We start from the raw sequence: 19,354 nt of genomic DNA, 5'->3' as shown, positions 1-19,354 counted from the left end.
ATGAACGAATTAGATTTAGTCAATCCATAATTGTTATTAGCATTTGCGGCTGCGGAAAGGATCAATTGCAATATGGGGTGACATGCTCTGCGAGGCATAAATTCGAGTAGTACAAGGGCTTGTTCATACGAACAATTCCGAATCTGATTAATGACTCGTCGTACTTTTGTAGACGACATATTAACACGTCTGGACGAAGCTTGCGCCTCCTTTACCTCTGATTCTTTCTCGGTTCCCATGAAATATGATTCCCCAATTATCGACGAGATTTTTTATCGCTTCTGGCATGTCCCCGGAAACTCCGGGTAGGTACAAATTCACCCAGTTTGTGACCCACCATACGGTCAGTTATATAAATGGGTAGATGCTCCCGCCCATCGTAAACAGCAATGGTATGACCGATCATGATAGGAACTATTGCGGAAGCACGAGACCAGGTTATTATTATCTTTTTCTCCTTCCGGATATTGAGAATTTCGATTCTTCTTACTGGATCATTAGCTACAAAAGGACCCTTCTTGAGTGGACGTGCCATAGTTAATTACCCTCCACCCAGTCTTTCTACCAATTAATTACTTTTACGGCGGCGAAGGATGAACGGATTGCTGTATCTACCGCTTTCCCGACTCCTCATTCCGAGTGCCGTACAACCCCATGGAGTTAATGGCTTCTTCCTACCGATGGGTGTTCTGCCTTCCCCCCCCCCATGCGGATGATCGACGGGATTCATAGCTGTACCCCTCACTTTTGGACGTTTACCTAACCACCGCGTAGATCCAGCCTTTCCCGAACCCTCATTATTGATGTCGACGTTTCCGACTCGTCCCGCAGTAGCTAAACAATTCTGAGATACTGAACGAACCTCGCCGGGGGGTAATCTTAATGTAGCCAATCAACCTTCCTTTGCAATCACTTTTGCCGTAGCACCAGCCGCTCTAACTAATCATCCACCTCTCCCGGGTATTACTTCTACGTTATGTATGACCGTACCTAGAGGTATCTTGGTTGAAGTAGACCCTTTACTCCCCAGTATTCGGGATAGAATCTCTTCCCAAACTGTACGAGCCCTTTTCAAAGCATACAGCTTTCCGGATACAGAAGGCGATATCCTCGCCGGATGTCGCCAACGAGAAATGAAAGTACCAGTTCTAGGGTAAACTCGCATATCCAGCTTTTTCTACACCCTCGGGTTCTCCACCGGCATCTGGCTTCTGTCTCGCAACTCATTCAGCAACAGAATCAATGAATTCAGTCATTCACGCCAACATCATTTGATGTTCTAGATAACTTAGGAGACATTTTCAATACCGGGATTGAGTCCCCCCGGGAGACTCATTCTCACTCCGCTTCGTGGCTTCGATTCTGCCTTTGACCGTCATACCGAACGCGGCGAGTGACCCGTTTCCTCTGCCTTTCGGCCACACCGAACAGAGGATGCCCCTTTGATTTCTTGTCCCTGTTCGAGACCATCCAGTTCTCTCCATATTATCCTACCTCTGCAGGTTAATAGCTATTTGATACTATTACACCTGACCACCCGCTATTGTCCCTCCTCGGTTTCCCTATCGAAGTCCACCTCGGAAGATCCAAGAATCTCGAGTCTAGTGTTGGGTTTATGGACTCAACCCTAAATCCAATCGGTTATTTCCGAATACGTGAATCACTTATTCGAGTCGCACTCAAAGGTAGGGCATTTCCACTTGAAATAGATGCTTCGGGGCTGGATACTACAGTGTCTCCGATTTCTACCCCTCAAGTATGTAAGATATGTTTCTTTTCACCATCCACATAATTCACGAGACATATGTATGCATTGCGGTTGGGGTCGTACTCGACACTTGCCACTCTTCCAACAACATCTTTTTTATTCCGTCGGAAATCAATTTCACGATATAGTCGTTTATGACCACCTCCTCTATGCCTAGCAGTAATAGTCCCTCCACTAGTACGTCCGCTCCTTGGTCCACTACCACGAGTCAGTCCTTTCCGGGATTTACATCTCGTCACTTCTTCAAAACTTGAAACGGATCTATTGCGTGTGCCAGGCGTATAGGCTTTATATAATCAGATAACCATATCTCCTCTTCCTCCTTGTCGTTAGTGAAATTTGCGGGGGTTACTTGCTCAGAAATAGCGGAATGGAATCATTTTTGTGAAGCGTAATAATCATTCTCTTACGATGCATCGACCCGGACGCTCTACCCCTACGCCTTCTATCTGGTAGTCGGTGACTATTCATGTGTCTTACTTTAACGTTGAAAAGTTGCTCAATCCAATTCTTGACTTCAGTCTTGTTCGATTCTGGATTCACATCGGAGGTATACTGGTTTCGTTGCAATGGAGGAATAGTTTTTTCAGTAAGTATCTGATTTATCAATTTATCCATAATTTTTCTCGTGTCCCTTTAGCTCTTCCAATTCAAACAAACTCTCTTACTATCCGAATTCATAATTGCTTCCACTTCTTGGTTCCCGTATAGTTTTCGGAACCCATTATACTCCACCTCCCTATTTCGGTTACTCACTTTGTCACCCGAATGAAACCCTCTCCCCCCATTTGTTTGCATCCAACAGGAGTCGAACCTGCGAATTCGCCAATTATGAGTTGGGTGCCTTGACCGTTCAGCCATGGATGCTAGTTAATCCCACTTGTGGTATAATACAGTATAATCTTTAAGGTCCCGTCACTCACGTTTGATGTAATTAGGTATCCACGTTGGTAACTACCATTTTAAAAAGGAATCACTGATAGGGGATTTCCCGAGAAGCTACCAATTATTACTCATATTGAATTACCGAGGAAGAAGTGGATTTGATACACACACGGGGAAGGTTCTGGGAGCTTAGAAATCTCTTACGAACTAGGAGCCGTGTGAAGTGAGAATTTCATGCACGGTTCTGAATGAGCGGGAAGATCGAGGATCTCCTCTCCGACTCTAACTCTCCTACACCAGTCGTTGCTTCTTTTTCTGCTACTTCCAAAGTAGCAGCTCTAGCTTTATCTACACGACTCCTCGGTATTACTTTCTCATACCTATCCAGTGAATGGCATCTCGCTTTGGGAATATTAGCTACCCTTAGCATGGTATTGGGGAATCTAATTGCTGTTACTCAGACAAGCATGAAACGTATGCTAGCATATTCCTCCATAAGCCAAATCGGATATATTCTGATTGGAATACTTGCTGCGGATCCTGATAATGGCTATGCGAGTATGATAAGTTATACTTCTATCTACATATTCATGAATCTAGGGACTTTCGCTCGCATCACTTTATCTGGTTCACGAACCGGAACTGATAACATTAGGGATTATGCGGGACCATACATGAAGGATCCTGTTCTAACATTCTCTCTAGTTATACGTTTACCATCCCCAGGGGGTATCCCTCCATTAGCAGGTTTTTCCGGTAAACCCTACCCCTTCTGGCATGGATGGAAAGCTGGCTCGTACCCATTAGTTCTGGTAGCTCCCATTACAAGTGTCATTTCTATATATCACTATCCGAAGATAATTAAATTAATGTTCACCGAAGGGGGTGACACATCAACAATTTACATACAGGATCCATTAGTTTCTCCATCTACTTCGATTTCGAAGAGTTCCATTGAAATAGCTATGATTGTTCGTGTACCAGCATCAACTCTACTGGGTATATCAATGGATCCCATCATCGAGATTACACGGAATACCTCATTCCAGACCTATTTTGAGTTGTCACATGAAATAATGGAATCTTTCTGAATGATTTGTATCCAAAGCCACTTCCGTCGCTCCAACTAGTCCATTTCCGTAATTGGTGATGAAACAGTGTCGGAGAAATGATCACGCGCCTCCCAATGATCATTCGTCTCTTCCGGAGGAGATATAAGTATTTCCTGATGGTATCCATAATATTGTTCAATCCTTTGCAGTACTACAAGGATTGAACCCTCCTAATGGTACATGCGACTAAGTGATTCCCATATGGGAGCGGTTGTGTAAATGATTCGGTTCACACCCCCAGTCTTCTGCTCCGTAGCAATTCAGGTCGCTTCCCGATGAATTCCATGCTCCAATTTCGTCTAATGGATAAGTCATTTCATCCGATACCTGTACGTTCAAGGCGGGGTTGCCTTCAGACTTCTAGAAGAAAGCAAAAGAGACCAATTCTTCTTTCCGCCGCAGATTCTTTCAATTTAATAGAAACGGGGGTTGCGCTCGACGGCATTCTGATGTACACTATCAATGGATCAAATTCAGAAATCCTTTCGAGGGGACTCAAAATCTTTGGACTTGAAATCTTTCTCGTCAAATCTCCCTCTACTGAGACCGAGGGATCTCAAAACGAGAGTGATAGATAACAAGGAAAATTAGGTCTTGCAATCGACGGCATTCTGAGTTACAATAGAAATGGGTCGAATTCATAGATCCTTTCGAGGGGACTCAAAATCTTTGGAATTGAGATCTTTCTCGTCAAATCTCCCTCACTGAGGGAGATCCGATCGAGATTGATAGATAACAAGGAAAATTAGGTCTTGCAATCGACAGTTTTCTTAGCTATAATTGATCTAGCTATGATTTCCTAGTGAACTGTAAATTCTTGGACAGGGGCAATTTTGCAGCGACAATCCTCTGGACTTTGATAGTACATCTATGATTCATAGTTAGTCCAGGGGACGTTAAATCCCTTAACTTGGAATCGACTCCTTATCGTCAGGACGATTTTGCAGCGATAACAAATTAAGGCCCATGGCGGTCCCCTGGAATTGAAATCAAATCCAAGAAATTAGGTCTTGCGCTCTACGGCATTCTGTGTTACAATAGAAATGGGTCGAATTCATAGATCCTTTCGAGGGGACTGAAAATCTTTGGAATTGAGATCTTTCTCGTCAAATCTCCCTCACTGAGGGAGATCCGATCGAGATTGATAGATAACAAGGAAAATTAGGTCTTGCAATCGACGGCATTCTGAGTTACAATAGAAATGGGTCGAATTCATAGACCCTTTCGAGGGGACTCAAAATCTTCCTTGGACTTGAAATCTTTCTCGTCAAAGTCTCCCTCTACTGAGACCGAGGGATCTCAAAACGAGATTGATAGATAACAAGGAAAATTAGGTCTTGCAATCGACAGTTTTCTTAGCTATAATAGAAATGGGTCGAATTCATAGACCCTTTCGAGGGGACTCAAAATCTTTGGAATTGAGATCTTTCTCGTCAAATCTCCCTCACTGAGGGAGATCCGATCGAGATTGATAGATAACAAGGAAAATTAGGTCTTGCGCTCGACAGTTTTCTTAGCTATAATAGAAATGGGTCGAATTCATAGATCCTTTCGAGGGGACTGAAAATCTTCCTTGGACTTGAAATCCTTCTCGATCGTCAAATCTCCCTCACTGAGGGAGATCCGAGCGAGAGTGATAGATAACAAGGAGAATTAGGTCTTGCATTTGACGGTTTGATTTTGTATAATGTATCTAGTCCGATTCATAGACCCTTCCAGGGGACTGGAAATCCTTGGACTTGAAATCCTTTTCAGTGGACGGAAAATCCTTGAAGAGGACTTCAAATCCTTAAAGAAGACAGGGGACTTGAAATCCTCTTCAGGGAACTGACAATCCTTGAAGAGGACTTCAAATCCTTAAAGAAGAAAAGGGACTTGAAATCCTCTTCAGGGAACTGACAATCCTTGAAGAGGACTTCAAATCCTTAAAGAAGAAAAGGGACTTGAAATCCTCTTCAGGGAACTGACAATCCTTGAAGAGGACTTCAAATCCTTAAAGAAGAAAAGGGACTTGAAATCCTCTTCAGGGGACTGAAAATCCTTGAAGAGGACTTCAAATCCTTAAAGAAAGAAGACAGGGGACTTGAAATCCTCTTCAGGGGACTGAAAATCCTTGAAGAGGACTTCAAATCCTTAAAGAAGAAAGGGGACTTGAAATCCTTCTCAGGGGACTTCAAATCCTTCTCAAAGGACTCGAAATCCTTCTCAGGGGACTGAAAATCCTTGAAGAGGACTTCAAATCCTTATCGGGGGACTTGAAATCCTTATCGGGGGCGGGGGACTTGAAATCCTTATCGGGGGCGGGGGACTTGAAATCCTTCTCAGGGGACTGGAAATCCTTGGATAAGACAGGGGACTTGAAATCCCTTAAGAGTACGGGGGACTTGAAATCCCTTAAGAGTACGGGGGACTTGAAATCCCTTAAGAGTACGGGGGACTTGAAATCCCTGAAGAGTACGGGGGACTTGAAATCCCTTAAGAGGACTATAAATCCTTGGATAAGACAGGACTGGAAATCCTTGAATAAGACAGGGGACTTGAAATCCCTTAAGAGGACTTCAAATCCTTGGATAAGACAGGGGACTTGAAATCCCTGAAGAGGACTATAAATCCTTGGATAAGACAGGGGACTTGAAATCCCTGAAGAGGACTATAAATCCTTGGATAAGACAGGGGACTTGAAATCCCTGAAGAGGACTATAAATCCTTGGATAAGACAGGGGACTTGAAATCCCTGAAGAGGACTATAAATCCTTGGATAAGACGGGGGACTTGAAATCCCTGAAGAGGACTGGAAATCCTTGAATAAGACAGGACTTCAAATCCTTATAGATGGAGAGAGACGAAGAAACAGGATCGGTAGAGGAGGAGAAAGGGTTTGCTCTTGACGAGGAGCTGGGATGGAATCGATACAGAACAAATTTATGGATCCTTTTTTCTTCCCGGGGACTGGAAATCCTTCAACAGGAGGACTGAAAATCCTTGGAGAGAACTATAAATCCTTCAGCAGGGGGACTAGAAGTCCCTCCAGGGGACTGGAAATCCTTTTCGATATAGAGAGACGAAGAAATAAGATTGGGAAAAATAAGTAAAGGGTTGCTTTTGATGAGGGACTAGGATCGAATTGATAGAAACATATTCCGGACCCCATCCATAGAGAAAGATGGGGTGGTGGGAAGTAAAAAGGTAAGGAATAAGGAGTAGAGCCTCGATGGTGAAATGGTAGACACGCCAGATTCAAAATTTGGTGCTGAAGAGCGTGGAGGTCCGAATCCTCCTCGGGGCAGAAGGTCTCGTACCCTTATTCAGATCGAACCCTTATCTACTAAAAGCTTTATCAAAGGTTTATCAAAGATTTATTCTCTCTACCACTAGAGATTCACATTCAATTGATTTGCTTATCTCCCAAATGAGTACCTCCTCGGGGTAGGAGGTCTCGTACCCTTATTCAGATCGAACCCTTATCTATTCAAAGGTTTATCAAAGATTTATCCTCTCTACCACTAGAGATTCACATTCAATTGATTTGCTTATCTCCCAAATGAGTACCTCCTCGGGGTAGGAGGTCTCGTACACTTATTCAGATCGAACCCTTATCTACTAAAAGCTTTATCAAAGATTTATCCTCTCTACCACTAAAGATTCACATTCAATTGATTTGCTTATCTCCCAAATGAGCACTCGAAATACTTCCTCGGGGCAGAAGGTCTCGTACCCTTATTCAGATCGAACCCTTATATACTAAAAGATTTATCAAAGATTTATTCTCTCTACCACTAAAGATTCACATTCAATTGATTTGCTTATCTCCCAAATGAGCACTCGAAATACCTCCTCGATTCGAGAGACAAGTGGTCTCTCCGGTGCCTCCCAAACTCCCAATAGGAAGAAAAATCCTCGGAGGATTCTGGTCTTTCCAGTGCCCAACCCTCAAACATGGGGATGCAAATCCTCCGATTGTTGATTATTGAGACCAGAATTCTCCGCCGTCCGGGGATTTGGATATGAAGTATTAGGTATCGAATAGGAAACACCTTCTGCTTCTTTCTCAAGTGAGGCTGGGACTCAGAATCCCGAGATTCGAGGAGATCCAAGTAGGTCTTTCAACGGGACTAGAAATCCTTATCAGGGGACTTCAAATCCTTGAAGAAGACAGGACTGGAAATCCTTGAAGAAGACGGGGGACTTGAAATCCTTCGAGGGGACTAAAAATCCTAGTACCTGAGGTGGGACTGAAAGTCGTAGTAGCCAATTAGAGTGTGATGAAACTGCGTCACGAGACCCCAGTATCTGGACTAGGACCAGAAATCCTAGTAGTTAGTCGGGGCATTAGTTAGGATGTCACCAAGAATCCCTATTAGTGAATTTGAATGAACTAAAATTTTGGGATTCGGTTAGATGGTCCATCCCCTAAGGACCCGGGGTCCTTAGAGCCCTTCCAATGGAAACAATGGAAAGGACTTGAAATCCTGATTATCTAGTTGGATACGGGAAAATCCAAACTTTAGAATGAATTTTTGGAATGTAAAGATGAATGAGGGGAATGCCCCTCCTTCCTCCCCATATTACCGTTGATCACCGAGAAATTGAATCTCCGGAGAATCTCAAACAGAATGGATCGACATCTTCATCAAGGATTTGTTCCGATAAGGATGTTGGAAAACTACTACGTCCTCTACGAACTACTTCCTACATTTTCCATATAAGAGATTCCTACTCCTTCTTGATTTCGAATGTTGCTTCCATCTCCCGAATAGGAAGACTCCGAAGGTGATCTATAACTTAGTAATTATCCGGAATTCTATAAGCAGAAGTTATTGCATCAGTAAGGGGAAAAGATGTATCTTCCTTTCACCAATTCGAATCCTGAATAGCCCTATATATTGCTAGGGATCCAGACTGAGTCAAGAATATCCGAGATTTTATGATGCGATATCGAATTCCCATTCAATAATTGTCTTGTTATTCGATCCGGTGACGTCCCACTAAATCGAAATAGATTGAATAGGTAGTGGTAACTTTCAAACAACATGTTATGAATGAGAAAATCTTTGGATGAGTGACGATTCCGTCTCATCCATCTATCTCTATGAACCATAAGCCTGAAACGAAGGAATCGCTCTTGCAAATCTTCCATTGGAATGCTTTGATACGAGTGAATAGGAACAAATATCTGCGGGTATTGCAAATATATATGCATGAATTAGGTTTCTTTGACGTATTCAAAGTGTCGTTCTTCACCCGAAGGGAAATTCTTCCACCGCTTGGTAGATAATTCAGTTATCGATTTCCGGTCATATCCACGAAGAAGAAAGAAATTTCTAATCTTTTCATTTGAGAAATGTTTCTCGCGCTCCCTCCTCGTACCGTAAGTAACATAAAGCCTCCGTACCAGTTCTTGTTTCGCTAATAAACTATGACGTGAAGAGGGAATGTTATGATCCGGCTGAGATAGAAGCATGGGATCCCAGGTGAAGCGCCCCCCCAGGAATAGAATTGGTTCATCGGATCGATTACATTGCGTTTCGTATTGATTAGATGAGTTGGGGATTCCTAATTCAAGAAATTGCTCGCGTAATGATAGATTATCCAATTAATTTTCTAATCTTTTAATGTCTCTTTGTCTCGATTTACCCGAGGCTCTCTTGTAACTGAAAAGATATCCTTTTCTCTTATGCGATTTCTTTCCACTAGACTTAATCTTATTCAATTCGAAATCCCGTTGGGGGATTTGATCCTGATTCCGATGAAAAAAGATCGAATTATACAAATTATTCGATTCGGATAATACTCTTATCGATTCATAACTGCCACTTCGCATGAAACCAAAACGCCAAAATTTGGGGGACCAAGTAATCCCACGCGACACTTCCTTCGGAATCGAGTCTACTTCACTCGACTGTTCCATTTCAGAATCAGTTGGAATCTTAGACACCCCCTTCTTTGTAGATTTATAAGAACGACTCGCAGAGATTATATCTGGAGAATACCTGGGTTCGATGGAAGAAGGAAGAGGAGGACTATTAGCGAATTGACTTCTACTTCTACAGATTTCTGAACATAAGAAATCCCTCAAAAGGTTTTCCGAGATACCACAGGCTAAGTTAGAATCATTCTCTACAACTTTATCAATAACAACGAGATTCTCTTCCTCTCTCATATCCATTCCGAACCAAGGATCACGAGCTGCTAATCCGGCCAATAGCCCTAAGATATGCGGAAGTATAGCGAATTCCTTAATTGTTGACTCGGTTATTAAAGGTTCCAAATACCAGTTATACAAGTGGTAAAACCTCTTCTTCAGTGTATTACTACCAATAAATGAGGGATCTGCAGGGGAAGTATCTATCAAACCATTTTTCAGAATAGCTTTTCCTATATTGTAAGGAAGTATTTCATATCCAGAACCGAATCGGATTCCGTTACCTATATACGTAACAATTGAATTTTGTCTACGTAAAGCTAATTTAATTGCACTATCGGATACAATCTTTCTTCTTCTAGAAGTAGTGATTAATAATGCTTCATTAGCAGGAGAAAATAGATCTCGTTTGCTATAACCCGTAGTTCCAGACCCAGTACCTTCGAGAAAAGAGGGATCAGCTTCTATTTCAAAGCCTTTGACACGCGAGAGAATTGACAATTCTTTTTGACGCTGACGCCTGTTAGACCCTCGGAGATTTATCAATTAGTTCGACCAATTCGGAGCTATTGAAGCTGGATCTACCTTTGCAGGTACATGAGTCGAAGCAATAACGAGATTCTTGCGAATGCAAGGATTCCTGCGCCCATTACCGATACTCCTCAATATTAGGCAGAGTAAGAATCTGGGATCGGCTTCTAATCTGTGATACAGGCGATTAACATTCAACTCATGAATGTCTTGAATCCATATCGTACAGGGAGACATCTCTTTTGCTATTGCAAAAATAAGATTCAATCGGTTTACGCTCTGTTTCGAAATGAAAGTCCCACGTACATTATTGAAATATGATCTGTTGTATAACAACTTCCTCAATGGCAGTCTCACCGACGGAAAGTAGGAATTGGATGCTATATCCCTAACTACATAAGATCGTCCAGTTTCTATGGGTCCTACTAGTGGAACTCCTTCAGATGGTAATAATCCTGATGAAAGCAAAATAGGTACGTCACGACATGGAATATTCGGAATGCCTTTTCGTCTCATTGTCGCTGAAAGGAGAATATTTCTTTCAAGGGCAAGAAGAGCCCACTTCTCCGCAGGATCCAACTCACAGATCTCGTAATTTGATAGATCATTTTGACGAATCCGAAGTAGGTATGACAAAAGATTAGATCCTTCTTCTGGGGTGGGTTCGTGATTAATCCCACCGCTCAATGAATCGTAATTGGAATTTAATTTCGATTCATACTTGGAAATAGTTTTATTTGTCACTAGATATTGAGTCAGTAATTGTTTATTAATCTTAAGGGTGTCGGAGCTTTTCCTACGAAGTATCCACGAATCTAGTTCATTTTTCACAAGGTAATAGAAGATTATATTATTTGTATAATTCAGGAATCTCTTCAGGGAATGTATCAGTAGATCTTTCGTTTACATTTACCTTGTCGAGGGAGAATACATTACCTTTTCCAGATAAAACCCACGCATTGGGTCTATTAAATATCCGGTGATATTGAAACGTTTCCACAAGTGAGGGGAATTGGAACCCGAAACAGCAGATAAATAATGCTTGAGAAATGCAAGAACAAATAATATCGAGAAAACGAGGTAGGATGGGGCATACTTATTCGAAAATCTAAAGACTGACCATCTCGAATGCGACACCTGCGTTTAGTTAGTAATTTCTTCGAAAATAGAGAGATCTATTTTAGATAATACGTTACTGATGGAATCGTTTCTGAATCTTGATCTTAGGCTTAACGATAAACAAGCTCTAGCATTACCTATATCCTCAGCAACTCTTTCCGTAATTCCGGGGAAAGTGTAATTCAAGTCATCACTTACTTTGAGTACTATTTCTGGATATATCTCTCTAATCAGATCATAAAAGTATCTCCACCAGTTAGGGGTGAAAAACCGAGGTATATATTCTCCGAATGGGCTCCATTTCTCGCAGATATTGTCTCTCCAAAAGATCCAAGAGATCTTATATTTGTTTAAATCCTTTGATAACTCATCGAAATTAATGAGATGAGATGGAAGAATAGGTTCTTTTTAGACACGTGTATCTGCAAGCCTCGTATTTTCGTACAGAACCTTCTCTCCAGTTAATCCTGTTGGAGATCTTGATGCTACACTGCTGCATAATGAGAATTTCTTTGACCAATAAAGCGTCTCAGATTCTTCTGATTCCCAAAAATAACCAATGTGTGAATCATTTTGATAGAATTGATTCCCAATAGAATCATTCCTCGAGTTTGATCTCTTCTCAATGGATCCCTCCGAATCGACTTGATCCACTCCCGAATTTTTGAGACGGGGTCGAGATCGCCAATCAGCCGATAGCTTAGAGTTTATCAATGTTCTTTCCAAGTAATTTCCATCGCTACCACATGAAGATAGAGACGAATCTCCCGTTTCGCGAGGAGATAAGTTCAACCCCGTCAGTAGTCCTCTTAGATCCGAAATAGAGTCAAGAAATCTATCTGAATGAGTTAGTGGTGGTATCGCAGATTCATCCAGATCAGATGGAGTCGATTCGGTTGTTGCGAGTATATGATCAATAGTTTCCCTTTCCGTTCGTTGCGAGGAATTGGGTAACAACGAATCAGACACTTGGGATTGAATAGATGAAGTGATATTTTTTGTATCTAAGGATCCTATTTCAAGAGATGGGATGACTTCATCACCGGAGCCCGTATACGAATTCTCTAAGATGTCAGAGTAACTACTGCTGTATCCTCCAACCAACGAATCCCTTCTTCTGATTATTGAGATAAAATCCCTTCCGGCACAGTTCAATACGGGTAAATGCGAGTAATCTATAAAGTTTGGTGTATCTACTTCATCGGAAATGGATCCCGAAATACTCCCAATATTCCTATTCGAACCTTTCCCATAATTCAAATTATCCAGAAACAGATCCCAATCCTGCCTTCCCGTAGCGGAATAAGCACCATTCGGGAGTTTTGTTCCAATACATTCGATACAGGATGATTCAACAAGAAATGGATTAACTGCGGGTTTTAGGAAGATTGAGGAGCCTACCGATTCTTCATCCATTAACAATCCGGACTCGATGAAGAAACTATCTTTTCTACCGAAGATTCTCTTGAGAAAGGATATCTTCTCATCGAGGTTGAGTGAACTCAGAAGGAAATCAAGCAGTGGATAATCTATATTGTTCAATTTATAGACAAGATAATCAATCCCATCTGTCGAAGCTTCTTCACTAATATACTTGGGAATAATGATTCGGTAAATAGATGATATATTGGTAAATTCCTTGGGATACTTGTTGTTCCTCCCAGCCGTACTACGAATAGTGATACCAATATTATTTAGTGCTAATATCGACAGATCATAGATTGATCTACCTAAGTCGGATCTTATTTCTGCGAATACTCTCTTGGAAGGGGAAAAAGACAAGTCTCTGATTGTATCAAGCCACCTGTGCACATTTGACCGAACATCTGGATATTCATCAATTGGGGAAATAATACATTCATGCAACAAACGCTCTATGTTACCCCTCCATTCCAATAATCTCTATTCAATTGCAATTCTTGTTACACCAGTAGATCCCTCGCCCCCCTCCCGGCTACCCAATTGATAGTTGATTCTGGATAGATATTCACTAGCTAATGTACAGAAATAGTCACGCGAAAAGAGCGTGTATACTGAGTAGAGAGATATTAACCTATTTCGTTCATATACCCTAACTAGAGAGTATGTTGAAGATATGTTACCTCCCTCTCCCGATTCATCTGAAAAAGTAGGATTTTCACTTCCATCAGTTCTTTCTACAGGTACATCGAAAAGGATCTCTAAACGGTTTGAAATAATCTTATCAAGATCGAAGTATGCGCCATTTTGCATCTCTGATTCCTCGTCAAGTATTCCACCAAATGATAGATCTCCTCTCGATAGAAAGGCTTTCCTAGGTTCCTCGCTACTACTACCAATTCTTACCTTACTGGAAATCAAATTCGATTTTTTAACTCTTAAAAGAAATCCAGTCAGTCGGTTTCTTGATTCATTTATTAGTTGTGAATAGGCGTGTAGAATAGAAAATTCCCCCTCATTTCCGTGGGAATCTAACCCCAATAATTGGAAGAACCACTTACGATTCTAGGAAGAATCAATACATTTATTGGAATCATTTTCTGCTATTCCCGCTACAGAAGGGGAGAAAGGATCTCCCAACAATAAAGGAGAGTCGAGTGTAAAATGCCGACAATCTCTCTCTACTTTCCATAAATGAGATATTCTTCCGATACCGAAAGACACGGAATTCTTATATCATTCTTCTGCCAAATATGTCTTAATAGGAGTTCCATCGGCGGTGGGACCCATACCTAGTTCATGTATAGATGATTCTGTTGAAAAGCCGTGACTCACCGCCTCTGGAGAATCATCAGTGGATATTGCTCTTTCCTCCGGAGAGTAACTGCCTACAAAGCCATTTCCAGATCTTTTCATTGAATCATATTCTGGATTTCTCTCCTCACTTCAACTAGATAAACAAGTATCTTCGATAGGTATCTCCTTCCCAACCTTCTGATTTCTGGAATCAGACTCATCCCTTGAGTTGCTATGAAAAGCCTCCAATTCTCTAGATGTCTCTATTTGTGAGGAGACATACTTCGAGAAACCACAGGAAATTTCTAGTAATATACTTGGTACCTCAGTGAGTAATTGATTATCCGATAGATAATCAAGTTCGATAAATCTCTTTTCTAAGAGAGATCTCGTTAGATTCAATTCGCGCTCATCCTTATTCCATGGAGAAGGACTTTGGTGACAGGAATGCCACATATAAAAATCGGCGTAATCCCGGAATAGTGTCCAACTCCCCTCGTCAATGGAATTTAACCAATCTCTTATATCGCTATAGGATAGGGATACACCATCACGAGATGACATTGTATTCTTATGGGGTGGAAATAGAGACAAATTGGAGACCCTTCCGCTCGGAATAGAACGGTGATTCATCTCCCTGCCGATCTACTGAATCCCTGGATTCGAGTAACATTTTGTCCCAAAAGTCCGATATTACGGGAATGAAGGAATCGCTTCTTAATGTTGCTGTTTGTAGCCAATTAACCCTTTGCTTGTCATGGATTTTCCGGAGAAGTAACGAATCAGAATCATTTTAGTAACAGTCATCCTTACGAAGTATCACATTTATATAGAATTCAAAAAACTCATTTGAATCTTCTAGATTCTTATCCCCCAGTGATTTTTCAATCCTCTCAGTCACATCTCTGGATATATTCTTGATGGGGAGTGGATCCCTCATCAGCCGGACCCTCCATCCATCTGAAACCGAAGGATCCATCGCACTATATATGGGAACTTGCGGTTCTTCCCTCGTCGAAGTTGTGGAAATATTTCCGTTTGAATCCGAATAGTAAGAATTACGTGTCTTTCCCTTTCTATCCTTTTCAGCAGGTGAGCATCTTATTGATAGAGAAAGAGGATAGAAGGATTCAACAGAATTTGTTGCTGGTTTTTTTACTACTCCACCAGTTCTATTAATTAGTTTCGCTAGATCTATAGAACCTCCTTCGATCAAATTTCTCTCACCTGAACGATGCATAGGAATTGGTATTGTTAGTAACATCAGGATTCCCGGAGTCACGCTATTACCCCGCTTCATTGAATCGCGCAGATTCCGTAAAAAGATTGAACTCAGAATTCATAAGTCAAATAATTTGATGGAGGGTTCATAACTGGAGAATAGACCAATTAGAAATTCCCCTAGATCTTGATTTTTCAATGATTCAAATGAGTAGTGGAATCCATCGGTTTCTGCTAACTTCGGAACTTCAGAGAATAAATCTGGACTTCTTACTTTTTCTTCTCCCACTTCTCTTACCTCATGATCTCTCTTCACTTTATCTATATGTGGTAGATACTACCCACCTCTCACATTCCATTATATAGATAATATCGAAAGATTCAAGGCCCAATGGAGTGAGTACTTTCGATGTGGTGATTTGTGGGTGTATTCGTACCTACCTGAAGCTGTCTCGGGAATCTCGAATTGTTGAAGAAACCTATCTATGTCTTATCTATCTCCTCATCAACTTATTTTATTCCGAGTGATAAAGACGAGTTCTCCAACCTGATGGGCGAACGACGGGGATTGAACCCGCGCGTGATGGATCCACAATCCATTGCCTTGATCCACTTGGCTACGTCCGCCCCCTACTTTCCCTATTCAGCTTTCTTAACTGGGAGAGAACAAGATCTACTAGGGTCATTCATTCGATGCGCGTACGTATTATTCGTCTATATATTAATACAAGAAAAAATATGTTAGGTGAAAAATGTATTCTCAATCTATTCCAGTGGGTACGGGACTACAAGCGTTCCGCTAATCAGAATGAGAATATCTTTGATTCCCATTCTCTGTAATCCTAGAAGGGTGTTTCAAAGATTCCCCAGAATCCAAGATTGGAAACTGATAATTGTAAGATTATGGCGAGATATTACTATTATTTCTATTCATTCCATCGGACGAATCTCCATTAAATACCAAACCTTATGCGAGGTTTGGTATTTAGTGATGCTGCACGACCAGACAGGTATTATCCGTTTACAGAAGGAGCTTCAACAGAAGCTAAGTCTAGAGGGAAATTATGAGCGTTACGTTCATGCATAACTTCCATACCTAGGTTAGCACGGTTGATGATATCAGCCCAGGTGTTAATAACACGACCTTGGCTATCAACCACGGATTGGTTGAAGTTAAAACCATTCAAGTTGAATGCCATGGTGCTGATACCCAAGGCAGTAAACCAGATGCCTACTACGGGCCAAGCGGCTAAGAAGAAGTGCAGAGAGCGAGAATTGTTAAAGCTGGCATATTGGAAGATCAAACGGCCAAAATAACCGTGAGCAGCTACGATGTTGTAGGTCTCTTCCTCTTGACCGAACTTGTAACCTGCATTAGCAGACTCATTCTCAGTAGTTTCTCTGATCAAACTAGAAGTTACCAAAGAACCATGCATAGCACTGAATAGAGAGCCGCCGAATACGCCAGCTACACCCAACATGTGGAAGGGATGCATAAGGATGTTGTGCTCAGCCTGGAAAACGATCATGAAGTTGAAAGTACCAGAAATTCCTAGGGGCATACCGTCAGAGAAACTTCCTTGACCGATTGGGTAGATCAGGAACACAGCGGTAGCAGCTGCAACGGGAGCTGAGTACGCAACAGCAATCCAAGGACGCATGCCTAAACGGAAACTAAGTTCCCACTCACGACCCATGTAGCAAGCTACACCAAGTAGGAAGTGAAGAACGATCAGTTCGTAAGGACCACCATTGTATAGCCATTCATCAACGGAAGCTGCTTCCCAGATTGGGTAGAAGTGTAAACCGATAGCTGCAGAAGTAGGAATGATAGCACCGGAGATAATGTTGTTTCCGTATAGCAAAGAACCGGAGACAGGCTCACGAATACCATCGATATCTACAGGGGGAGCTGCGATGAAAGCAATGATGAATACAGAGGTTGCGGTTAATAAGGTGGGAATCATTAAGACACCGAACCATCCGATGTAAAGACGGTTTTCAGTGCTGGTGATCCAGTCGCAGAAGCGACCCCATAGGCTTGCGCTTTCGCGTCTTTCTAAAGTTGCGGTCGTGGTAATTTTTGGTTTTCGAAACGATTGGTGATTACCCAAGCTGATGAGCCTGTTGATCCATAGTATATCACAGAATCCCACCTGTGTCAACTAATCTAATATTGATTGAATATCCGAAGAAACGGGAAGACTTCCCTTTGTTTTCGCACGATACTTCTTCAAACCTTGACTCTCTTTTCAGACGCATTTCCCTTTTATTATCATAAACCACGGGAAAGTCAACGTTAGTTCGGCTCCTCGAGTACATCATGGGAGATGCCAGCTTTGCCTTAGATGTACTACGACTCAATCATCGATTCGAGGTGAGGGACATACAGGATAAATATCTGCTGGCGTTGCCTGACATCCCCCCCCCCCCCCGAGGTGAGTAGTCCGCCCCAGGCGGAGATAGTTGAGAATGGTGGGAGTCGCGGGGATGCGGGCAGTGCCAATCATGTCGATCATGTCGATTGTGTCGATTGTGTCGATCATTCTAGTCATGTCGATCATGTCGATCATGTTGATTGCGTCGATTGCGTCGATCACTTTGGTCATGTCGATCATGTTGATCATGTCGATGATGTTATGGACTTTACGATTCGACACTAGTCTTTCTCTTTTTCATGAGGTACTATACCAGTGACAAAATTTCCCCTATGACTTGGATATTCTTTCTCCCATTATTTAATTTCTGCTTATCCATATGCTTCTGGCGTATCTTGATTCCTAATACCCTGCGCTCCGGAGTAGAAGGTTTCAATCCACCAATAAGAGGTTGTGGATTGAAACGAACCCGGAACTAACGGAAATGGGCAAAAGCCTTATTAGCTTCTGCCACCTTGTGAGTCTCCTCCTTCTTCCGTACAGCACTACCAGAATTTCTGGCAGCATCCATTAATTCATCACTTGATCTTAAAGCCATACTTCGACCTGAACGTTTTCGACACGCGATCAATAACCATCGGATAGCCAAAGCTCTTCCTTCTGCAGGTACTACTTCAACGGGGACTCGATAAGTCGATCCACCTACACGTTTGGATTCTGTTACTATATCGGGAGTTACCCTACGTATTGCTTGTCGCGGGACAGACAGTGGATTCTTATTCGTCTTTTCCTTAATCCGCTTCATAGCCTGATAGAGAATCTGATAAGCCAATGATTTCTTGCCATCTTTAAGAATACGATCAACCAACATGTTTACTAATCGATTACGATAAATCGGATCCGATTCTATATTTTTCTTTTTGTTCGCTACATTGCTCCGGTGTAACATGAGTTTACAGATATGTCGGATTCCGATTCTATCTCGACTGTATCTTAGAATCTTATTTGGGCTTTTTCACTCCATATTGTAGGGTGGATCCGCCGGTTAGTCGAGGATCTCCCCCCAAACTGCACGTGCGACTTTCATCGAATGCAGCTTTCCATATGATTGAATAGAAAGTCTTGAAGTAAGTTCGGGTTACTTCAATGAATCATATTTACTCATTAGGCATTGAGTATCCGTTTCCTCTTCATCATCCCACGAATAGGAGAAGGGAAATCCCGTATTTCATTTATCTCACCAAGAATGTCCGTGGGTTTATTGATCCAATTACCAAATGTTCACAAAACCTCCACTGAATCTCCATAATCGTAGTCCGAACTCGTTCTGAGAGAGAGAAGACATTCGAAGATTTTCCAAATAAATGGGAGTCCGGGTAAGACTCAACTTACTGGAATGCAATACCCTGGACACCGAGTTGTTTCACACGAATAAGATAATAATCAATCTCCGTAATAGCAGGCTTCGGTCCCCTGGCAACAT

The sequence above is a fragment of the Dipteris shenzhenensis genome, unplaced genomic scaffold, assembly GCF_047967505.1.
Source record: "Dipteris shenzhenensis isolate YYH24624 ecotype China unplaced genomic scaffold, Dip_SZ_1.0 scaf0535, whole genome shotgun sequence".
Taxonomy (NCBI): Eukaryota; Viridiplantae; Streptophyta; class Polypodiopsida; order Gleicheniales; family Dipteridaceae; genus Dipteris; species Dipteris shenzhenensis.
This window is presented reverse-complemented; position numbering follows the sequence as displayed.